This window comes from Dysidea avara, chromosome 8 (genome assembly GCF_963678975.1).
Source record: "Dysidea avara chromosome 8, odDysAvar1.4, whole genome shotgun sequence".
NCBI classification, from domain to species: Eukaryota; Metazoa; Porifera; class Demospongiae; order Dictyoceratida; family Dysideidae; genus Dysidea; species Dysidea avara.
This window is the reverse complement of record NC_089279.1, coordinates 23,431,093-23,442,664: the sequence shown is the minus strand read 5'-3', so window position 1 is coordinate 23,442,664 and position 11,572 is coordinate 23,431,093. Positions and strand designations below refer to the sequence as shown.

At 37.6% G+C, this 11,572-nt stretch overlaps 1 protein-coding gene and 2 long non-coding RNA genes across 3 annotated transcripts in view; 1 reads left to right on the top strand and 2 right to left on the bottom strand.

Annotated features, from left to right (window-relative positions):
- The window catches only part of LOC136265140 (uncharacterized), a 142,017-nt gene that overhangs the window by 100,815 nt on the left and 29,630 nt on the right, over window positions 1–11,572 (bottom strand). The gene's annotated exons all lie outside the window — the stretch shown is intronic.
- Window positions 1,168–6,272, top strand: LOC136263979 (uncharacterized). The gene is made up of 2 exons (XR_010704902.1): window positions 1,168–1,525; window positions 5,851–6,272. It is a non-coding gene; the product is annotated as an uncharacterized lncRNA (long non-coding RNA).
- On the bottom strand, window positions 5,713–8,474 carry LOC136263978 (uncharacterized). The gene is made up of 2 exons (XR_010704901.1): window positions 8,328–8,474; window positions 5,713–5,987 (listed from the first exon to the last, which is right to left on the bottom strand). It is a non-coding gene; the product is annotated as an uncharacterized lncRNA (long non-coding RNA).

Below are 11,572 nucleotides of genomic sequence, written 5' to 3'. Positions count from 1 at the left end.
AATTGTTAAAACCTTGACGAATAAAAGTTGACTTTGCATGTATGGAGTTCAGCAAGCACTGCTCATTAGCTGCTCTACAAGTTGCACAATATACCTTATATTCAGATGTACACACAGTGATCCAAGGATGTGCTTCATACCAACTACTTTGAATCGTTCTTGAATGAGATTTCTGCTTGCCATGTTCTTTGCTAGAGTATAACTGTTGTCTTTTAGAACTATCAACTGCTGAAGGATGGTAAGGAATGTTAAAGTTAGTACAGCACTGACACTCGCATGGACTAGCAATGGATGACGATGATGGACTACTAGTGGTAGCAGTAAGTGATGGCATATCCTTAACTTGATCAAGTTGATGGTAATTCAACAATACAGCTTCACTCAAACTTTGACTTGAGCTCTCTGGTTCAAACGAGTGAGGTTGCTCTGATTCAGCTACCTCCATCAGATTCACGCTCACAGATCCATCATTACACACACTGTTATGGCTAAAACAAGGCGGATTTTCAGATCCACCTCCGCTAGTACCGCTTGAGGAGCCTCCTTTAGAAGCTCCTTCACTAACAACCGAATTCTGTGAGCCTCTGTTAGTGGTACAAAACAATTCGTCTAAAGTTTTCTGCCGAGACATAAAACAGCTCTTCGATAATTATCTAACACGTGTCACCATGTACTAGCACCACGTGAGTTTTAACATATTTCACAGCATTTTAGCGCCTCTACAATTATTTCAAATAAACTGGGCATGCTTTCACTAAGTGTCTCCCTCGGTGTCTCCAATCAATATCGTCAGTCAGGGAAGACAATACATCAGCGCAAGTAGGTATGGTTATATCACGTGATGTATTACTGTAAAATGGCTCCTGCTGGCAACTGAATAAGACCTGGCCTGTTCTCTATATGCATGGCCACAGACTAGGGGGCCCTGGCCCCTGTGGCCCCCCCCTGTTCCTACGCCCCTGACTTAGATATGGGGTGACATTTGTCTCAAAACCCCAAAAATTGAGATCTAAACTAATATCGTCGATATTTACTAAACATCGACGACATTTGCTAAATATCGACGACATTTGCTAAATATCGACGACATTTAGCTAAACATCGACGACTTTTAGCTAAACATCGACGACTTTTGCTAAACATCGATGATATTTACTAAACATCGATGACATTTACTAAACATCGACGATATTTACTAAACATCGACGACATTTACTAAACATTGATGACATTTGCTAAACATCGACGATATTTAACAATTCATCTGTTTTTGCGTTTTAATTTTCTGCGAATCCTTCAGTATAATAATATTATGGGCGCTTATACTTGTAAATACTAATTGCTGATTAGCTGCTTGTGACTGTAGATGAACCATCTGTGGTGCTATGCGTGACTCATTAGGCTTGTTTTCATTCGGATGAGTCCACGATCTTTAATGGAAATAATTGCTGCGCGTTTATTAAGATCAATGTTGCTGTCATCGGCGACGAGAGGAACTGATCTCATCTGCGACTAAGGATGTGAGGTATGGAGTTACCTTTTCAGTTGTAAATGTGACAACTTGTAAACTGTACGTATTTCACTTTTCATCACTGGGTGCCAATACGCCGAGCAATACGCTCGGTGACAGCATTATTGAATATAATGCTGTCCGCTGTCACTGGGAGTATAATTCGGCTGAGTGTAATTATTTAGTTGCATGAATCAAGTAGTGTTTTATTTAGTTGTTTATTAATACTTTACAGGACTGTAATGCACCTATCAATGTAATTCCCGACTACCACTGATACGGACTGAGGGTAGGGGATGGTGGGGGAATTGATCACTAAATTTCTCCGACATAGTGGGGATCTATCTTCACTAAAGAAATTCTCTCAGACAGCAAAGGTGTGTGCTTTCGGTTTAATTAGGAAGGAGTGTCTCGGGTGCTAGCTACTACGTTCGTACTAGAATCCACTTGAACTAACTCATCACTAGACCAACGCCATACAACCGTACAAATCCCCTCCTAGCCCCGGTATTCCCGGGGGTTACAAGTTGAGACTTGGTCGTGGTTTGCATTGCCAGTACGTCCCTAGTAGGTGGGGAATTGTAATTTTCAGTGATGCAAATCCCCACCTTCCCCACCTCAGCCCATATTAGTGGTAGTCGGGGATTACATTGATAGGTGCATAACAGATCAATACACAAAATTAAACTAATAAAATTGCTTGTTGTAATATTCATATGAATCTCAGCAGGCCACAATTTGAGTGCTCTTGTCAGACTGGTACTTTTTATTTAGTCAAATTTCCCAACCAAACGATATAATATGGACTTGCCTGCAAAGATGATATTCTGAGATCATTTCAACTTGTCAACTAGCTACACACAAGGATAGTTCTAGAAATTTGCTGCCTGGTCTCCCAACTCAAAGGTAGAGCAACTTGTTAAGCTTGATAGTCAGTTGTGCATTATTGGTTGAATGCTTTTAATTCACCCTCAAGGAATTTTAATATTGGTAACTTAGATCAAGATACTCTAGTAGAGCAGTCAATATTAAATTACTCTGATAGAATCATCAACATTATAGAGAGGCAACAGGGATAATTGAAGAATTTTATTTACTATAGAGTCATCGGTATAATTTATTTTATAGCAGGTACAGTGGAACCTCTCTTATCCAGGTAGTCTGGTATACTGTCCTTATCTCAGAAATATCCGTAACTAGCTAATAATAAAGCTAACTGTTCTGCAATGTTACTATTGCTACTATACATTTTAGTGGGTAGAAGGGGAAGTCACTACAGAGCATTCGTGGTCACTCCCCTGGGTTGTAAATTTTTTATCACCTAGCAACCAAGTGGTAGTTAGAATCAACAAGCCATCTAACATGTAAACATCTTATTTTCAATAGACTACAGGCCACATGCATGTGACTAATTTGGACTGTCTGGGCCTGGATAAAAGAAGTCCAGATAAGGGAGATTTCAAGGTTATTTCACAGGTCCCTTAGTCCTGTAGAGCAATGTGTGAGTCAGGCTGTACAGTTGAATTACAAAGCGCAAAATGATTCCAGTTTGTGTCAATGAACGCCTATCTACTGTATCAGTGTGAAAAATTTAAAACGAATGAGAACGTTTGTAGCTATATACAGTAGTTTGAGGCAGGCAAGTTGTAGTAGCAACTAGTGATGTGCGATATGTGATATATATCGAAATATCGTGATAATTTTTTTATATCGTGATACGATATAGAATCTTTATATCGTGATATAAGCCGAAGTATAGATTTTAGAGAAAACTGTACCCAAGATGTCATTGTACACTGTAATATTTTTTGATAAAAGAACTTGTAATGTTGTATGCTAGTGATGTACCATGTTGTATTGTACTTCTAGTACATTAGTACTACAAGTGTCATCGGTGTAAGTACTTGTACACAAGCTGAGTAATGAGTTTGTATATCGTGATATATATTGTATCGTGATAATTGTGTGTAATAATCGTGATATGAAAATATCCTATATCGCACACCACTAGTAGCAACACTGGTAAGTCAGTTGTACCTCGCTCTCACAGAGGCTCCAACTCTCATGCCTTAGGTGTGATTCTCATAATTTGGCCTTCAATCACGCCCAACATTCTCATGCCTAAAATTGATGCTCACTCCCAGAATTTTCTATTGCTGACTATGCTTCACTGAAGGCTCCCTGAGGCTAAAAAAGGTTGCGGCATGTGCAAGGATTTCAGCAGTCACGTGGTGATCTCTCGTTAAAACTTTAGTTTGGTGGTCAGAGTTCTCAATGGCGGTTGACTGGTTCCACAACTGAGGAGAGTTGTATAAGGACAGCAAACAGTGTACTGGAACTTTGAAAGGTCACTGGGAATCCAGGCGGTTGGTTGCTACAAGATAGCTACAACCTGTGTGGACATGGTTAGAAGCTAGATAGTTGAGCTGGCAAGACATCTTGTAGAAGTGTGTACTCCAGCTGATCACATGAGCGTCATGTTTGTAATAGAAATTGTAATGAATTGCCACAGTTGTAATGTACAGTAGCACACAAACACACACACACCAGCTATTAATATTTTACACTTTTAGCTAGTAATACACAGCTTCTCAATGATGTAACTATGTGCAAACACTTTCAAATATAACTAGTACAAGGGGGCCATGCTATTATGTCATGAAATCCTGAAGTACTGGTTATAATTTAACTTTGTTGAATTGCATGCTTGGACTACATCTCCACTGTTCACCTTTATGAAAAATCTCACTCCCAAGAAAGATCCAAGGTTGGAGCCTCTGCTCTCACTCAGCTATCATGTTATTCTGCTGCACGATACTGCAAAAGTATAGACTCTACATTTTTGGGGCATATTGATACTGTGTTAAATTTTATTTGGGCCTGTGGAAGCATTTTTGGCATGTTTTTCCCAGTAATGAAGATACAAGCCTTCATATAGCTAAAGAAAGTAATAATGGCCCAATAAAACATCTTCACAAACATTAACTTTAAAAATAAGACCTATTTTCATTCTGTAGTTACTTGTGTTGAAATTATAAGAATCCAGCTTCAGTAATTTGTGAGTCTGGCTGAGGAGTATTTTGGGAAATCATCACTATTGTGGACCACAGTACCACACTCCCAAGAACAGATGTTGTTTTGCAATGTTGTATTACTATCACAACATAGTTGTTGAAACTCTACAACAAATGTTGTAATTTGTGGAGGTTTTTACTCCTATACATTAAAAATATACACCTTAACCTTAACTGGTATACGGAAAATGGCTGTGTGTGGTTACTAAGCACAGCTATGTATAATTTCAGTCTTGGAATATGGTGGTGGACCTGGACCATGTTGTCCAAGTGGACCAACTAGCTATGCAAATACAAATTGCTTAGCTTTTACAACAAAAATTAATGTGACCTTAGTCATCTATCATTTGCACATTTACAAGGTTTTATATAGGGGGGTAGTGCATCATAACCTGAGATTATGTCTAATCATTTTTGGGTACCTGAGAAAGCACCAGAAGCAGTTTGTCAAACATTTCCTGGAGAAGAATACCCACACAGATCTGCAGAGGAGGTATGACACTCTTTAAGTGTCTTCAATAAGAATTTGTGTTAATTGTATAATTATTTTTGACTTTTAAACTACTGCTGCTTAGCCTAGGTTTACTGGATTGTGGAGACCTTGAATACAATTGCTTTCTTTACCTTTTCAAACATACTTTCTTTAAACAGGTTGGTAGGATCAGGAATCCTATAGACCTTCTTCAACACTTGTATTGTAAAACTTTAATAAATAAAATTGACAGTGCTGATCTCTTCCATTATTGCCATTTCATGCAGTAAGCTCTTTATCACTTGATGACGTCTCCAATTTCCTGGGGTTCAGCGAGGTCAACCAGTTTTTATTGAAACCCTTCTAAAGTAGCTTTATTACTCCGTACAAATCCTATGAGCTCACATGAGTGTGTTGTACATCTTCTGGTTCACTTATATGTCAATAAAAGTATGAAATTTTTATAAACAGTTCATATTTAATTAATACTTGGAAAGTACTGCTTCTACCTTTTGCTACCCTGTCAGTACTCAGCAGCAGGCTGCTACAATTTTCAAAGTCAATGGCAATAAATATCACAGTTTTTTTCCAGTTTTAAGAGTCAACAATTTGTAAACACCTCAGAACATGAGACATATTGTGTGTAAATCAACAGCTGTAATTTCAAACAGCTATAGTGTATTTTTTTACATCTGTACAGCAAACTGAAAAACACACATGTGCATTGTGTGATGTCACTAAAGTCTAGCCTCACTATATATATATTATGTTTTTTTGTTTTCTTTCCTTTTTAGTTGTCTCCTGGTATACACTCACAAACTTGATGTGTACATTCTGACAAATCACAAAAGAAACCCAAAACAGTACGTTTCTGAGCTCTGACTGTGGATCATCGATAGCGAGTTGATGAGCAACTGCATACTAGGTAGACCTACATATGAAGCAAATACAGTGGAGTAGAATCCTACACTGACACTGCACCATTTAGTAATATGCTTAATTCTTTGTTCCACTACTTGAGAAACTTTGGCAGTGGTGAAATTGATTGTCACCAAAGATCTGCTGTAGTGATTTCAATGGTTGCATACTTCATACTATTTAACTAATAAAAGGTTAAACATGTTAATGTTTAATATCAGTACAAAATACATAAGTACTGTACACATGTGTAACTCGGTAGCTGCCAAGCACAGATAAGATGTGCTTTATTACAAAAGGCCATCTAAGAATAGATGTAGGAGTGCTTGAACACTTTCTTTTTACTGTGTAGTAACTACAATAGGAAGGTACTGCTAAGAAGCTACAGGTGCACTTGTATTTTATAAACACTAATATCTTTTAAAAATTAATGTGCTTGTGCCAATTATGTTGGCATGATTGTATATTAACAGGCTAGCAAAAGCATCAAGTATTATGCCAGCAAATAATACAAGATTTTAAAGCAATGTGAATGTAAGAAATACGTGCAGCAAAACATGAACACACTATACATAATGCTGCATTTGATATCAAATGCACAGTACTCTTATTTTTACAGTTTTAGGCTGATTTGATATACTCTAATAGAGCAGTCGCTTACTCTAATACAGCAGTCACAATTCTAATAAAACAGTCAGCTCTTAAGCACATTATTTAATTGCATGTGATGGGGCATTTAGAATGTAACAATATCCTCTCAACCAATCAGTTTGGTTTCCACCAAAAACATTCTGCTGATCTTCAACTACTATTAACTGTCCATGACTTAGCATCCAGTTTAAATGACAAAGCACAAACTGATTGCATACTGCTGGATTTCAGCAAGGCATTCGACAAGGTTTCCCATAAACTCTTACTGTTAAAGTTAAGGTACTATGGAATTACCAGAGAGACAATTAGCTGTATTTGGTCTTTTTTAACCAACCGTAAATAGTAAGTTTTTTTGTGATGGTTCTATTTCAGAAGCTGTCAACGTTACCAGTGGAGTACCTCAGTGTTCTGTATTGGGCCCCTTACTGTTCTTGTTTTTATAAATGACTTTCCCAGCTGTATTAAATCTACTTGTCACCTAATTTGCAGATGACTGTCTGTTGTAACGTATTAAGACACGTACAGATAGGTATCTTTGGAATAAGAAGGCCAATAGCTAGCTAGCATTCACAGTACATTAGTCATCTTGCATACCGTACGCAAGGAAATTTTGACATAGAAAAATTTAACAAAATTGACGAATCAATTAAATTCATCAAACTTAAGTTCGTCAAATGTCTTTAAAAATAGTTTTGTCTATAATTTTTTGATTTCGACAACATTTTATTCATCAAATCTGCTGAAATGTGAATTCGTCAAATTTTTCTTGCATCAAAATTTCCTTGCGTATGGTACAGCAGTGTAGGTAAAGTATACGAATTGATGCATACACATTTTTAAGTTGACATATAAAAGTGTAAAAACAAAATACAAGAATGGGGTATGGTATCAATGAGACAGCAACTCATTTACAGCTATATACATATAGTGCATTTTTGAGCTAGGTTTTGAATATATGTTAGGTGGTTATTCACTTGGGTCAGTCAAGCCCATGAAACAACTAATTTAATTGCCATGTAATAACACTACATGTAAATGGGTAGTGTCAAGACCAGTATAAACCAGCGACGGAGGAAGTAGTTGATATGAGGGGGGGCTGGGCTAACCCAGACTTATTTCTATAGTTTGGTAAGGTGAAACCAAAAAAAAAAAAAGGTCACAACCAACTGACAAGAGCTTTCCACCTCACCAGCTACCATTTCTAGCTGATAAACTACATAAAAATCCTTACATAGCTCGCTACACACTGACTACTTTATTAGAGTGACTGCTCTATTAGAGTATCTCGATCTTTATCACGGTTTTCAGCCCCACTCCAAGAAAGATAATTTCGTTGTGATATCATTCTGAGGGGGGGCTAAGCCCCCCCTCAGCAGACCGAGGGGGGGCTTTAGCCCCCTAGCCCCCCCCCCCCTTTCCGCCGCCTATGGTATAAACCAAGATTTGAACTGTACTAGATCCCTTCTTCTCCCTACCCAATTGGTCTGGCCACACAAGGCAACCCAACATACACCACGCATGCACAAATTAAAGTATGTAGCTGTCATTGTGCACAAATCCTGTATGCTATAGAGTCTCTAGACCCTCGTTCACGTGAGAGTCTGTCTCTGCCAGACTGAGTTCTGTCACTGGAACATTGAAAAGCGAAAAACGTGCAGTGTACATGCTGTCACATTTACAGCTTTAGAGGCTAACCCCATACCTCTTATCCTCACAGATGAGTTCCTTCCTCTCAGTCCAACTCGTCGCCAACACAGCAACATTAACCTTAACAGATGCGCAGCATTAAAGGAGGTCCGAATTCCTAATGAGTCACGTAGTACCACAGATGATTCATCTACAGTCGCAAGCAGCTAATCAGCAATTATTAGTATTGTACGCGCCTATAATGAAAGGATCCGCAGAAAATTAAAACGCGAAAGCAGCTGAGTTGCTGAATATCGTCGATGTTTAGCAAATGTCATCAATGTTTAGCAAATGTCGTTGATATTTAGCTAAATGTCGTCGATGTTTAGTAAATATCGACGATATTTGGTTTAGATCTCAATTTTTGGGTTTTTGAGACAAATGGCACCCCATACTTAGAACCCCCTGCTACCCCATTATGGGCTTTCTTTGGGCTATGGAACTCTCGTCCAGATAGGCTAGCGTTAGCTGCAGGGGCCAAAAATCCTACATCGAGCCATACAGATTACACGAAAACGCAATAGCAGCTACGTGCTTGTCACCGACCTGCGTTGAGAGGGGATCACGTGCACCTGATCACGTGATTAAACAACCTGACCACCTGCCAAAAAATATAGTTAATAGTGATACTACCAGCATCTACTAAATGTAATTCGATGAATACTTAATACCACCAACAACCACAATACGTGATTCGATAAATATGTGCTAACTGATGTAACATCGTAGCTACATAACTGATTAGCTACACCGAACTACGAAACAAACTAACAGACCAATACCAATCACAATATAGACAAAAAACATGTAACTAGTATGGGCAATGATAAAAGACATCCTACAGGATGGGAAATGAGTTTTGGTATGATGTACAGATGATTTGCCAAATTAAACTGGAGGCTCTAATTGGATGCCTCGTAAATACCAAATACCTTTGCTTGTCAGTAACTTGTAGACTAATGTCACTGATAGAAATGATAGTTGGTTGACCAACATGAAACCATAAAACTTGAGACTTCTATGTATTCAGTGACATTCTATGTCTAACCAACTGATCATGTATTGGTTAGCTAATTGCATTTGTAGATAGCTATATAATTATGGTGCCAGTAAACCAACTGGCAATTCAAAGATTGTCTACAAATTGCTACTTAACCACTACTGCAGAAGCTGTTGCAGCTCTGATGAATCAGCTAGATATATATACTTTGCCTGGGCCTCAACACATGGGGGGTAATTAGTAAAAATGCTAATTTGATCGGCCAACTTACTGCTTATCAACTTACAATACATTAGCTATGAAGTACGCGTTTCAGCAGCGTAACTAACATGCTCATTGACCTTAACATTCCCAGCTTAGAACACCGCAGACAAGTATCTAGTATCACCCTCCTCTACAAAATTGTTCACAATCTCATTGATATATCCCCAGTTGATTTAATCCCTGTCACTTCTAACACCAGAGGACATGATCAAAGATTTCATCATATCTATGCAAGGACCAATCAGTACAGTAATTCATTCTTCCCTAGATCAATTAGACTGTGGAATTCACTCCCACCTGACCTAATCCAACAACAATCATTACAAATTTTTAAGTACCAACTGAAATTATTATTACTTTCCCCTACCAATCAGTAATCCCATAATCAATCATATTTTAAAACATTTTGTATGCATGTTTCATATGTGCGTTAATCCTCAAACTGAGGCTGCACATTTTTGGAAAATAAATAAATAAATAAATAAGTATTTGATAAATAATAACTGTTATGTTGAAAGTCACTAACTGGTCAAACTTACAGTCCCACATACAACTGGTCCTTCAGCAAGTGCATCTATCTGCATAATGTAATAATGAAGTAATGTGCACATGTAGCCATATAGTTTGTCTGAACAGTACATGAGTAAAGGACACTAACAGTGAAATTACTCTCATGTACAAAAAGTAGTCTGCTTCTACAACTGAAATCATGTGAGACTGGCTTAGTGAGGTAGCTAGAAATTGCCAAAATGGCTGTATGACATCTAGTATGATTAGAGTGCTGCATATTCGGTCTTGTGCCTTCAAGGTATTATATTAACAAAAAATATGAACATGAACCAACTAGCTAGCTGTAGTAGCATTTTATATACATGTCTTTTATGTGAGCACTTGTAAAAGTGGCAAGCACTATAACTGTATATACAAGTAAGACATCATGCAGTTTATTTCTTTTTATTCTCAGTTGTAGCCAGCGGTGTTCCACTATTGTTATATTTGTTCCTCAATTACTATTATCAGGTAAACACTTGCAGGATAGTGTGTTGATATACACCCCAAACACTTTAGATGATAGTTATAACAAGCAGAACTCATGTACCAGTATGAGTAGTTTCAGGCAATAATCTTTTAATTTATGTTTATTAATACCAAAAGCAACCCTTAAAGTAAAGAATATATAGCACACAGCCACACACAAGAGTGACAAGACACAAGCTGTAACCAATTTTGACAAATTTATTGCCATGTATGTCATAAACTACTATTCCGCTAGGTCCCTGAAACTATACTTTGGGATATACCACTAGTTTCAGTGTGAACAATTGATATGCCATTAGTTTATAATAGCTATATAATTGCCTTTAAACAATACTCTAAATAATGGCAATGATATGGCAATGATATGGCAATTAGCTATGCACTATTGAAACAATTGGATAGGCAGTAAGTTAATGTGTTGATAAAATGTTGCATGAATCATTTGACACGTGATATGTAAGGGTGTGGAAGAATGTTCTAGAATTCACCAGACTAGCTGTTTTCTGCTACCCAAATGTGGCTAAGACATGGAAAAACTAAACAAATTATGCAAGAAAGTGAAGAACTGTAAGAAATGGGGACCAGAGGTAGGCACCAGCCTATTATGCTGGCATAATTTTGAGCACAATAAGTGCCTGAAAGCATCAAGCATAATGCTAGCATAATAGGCAGAATAATTGTCATACTGTAAACAAAAATGCATGCCACAGAAAAAGGTTGACTTACAATAACAGAACAGTCGATGCCACTGATATGGCATTAAGCAGTTATTTGACATGACTGTTAAGTTGTTATAGTTTACAATGTAGCCAAATTCTTAACGCACAACGAGTACATTTCAGTTGTTCATAAGCAAAGTTTATCATTATCCATTACAAAGTAACAAAACATGGGAACTGTAGCAAAACGTTTGAGCATAATTACGAGCATAATAGGCAAAAATTTTTAGCACTGCAGCA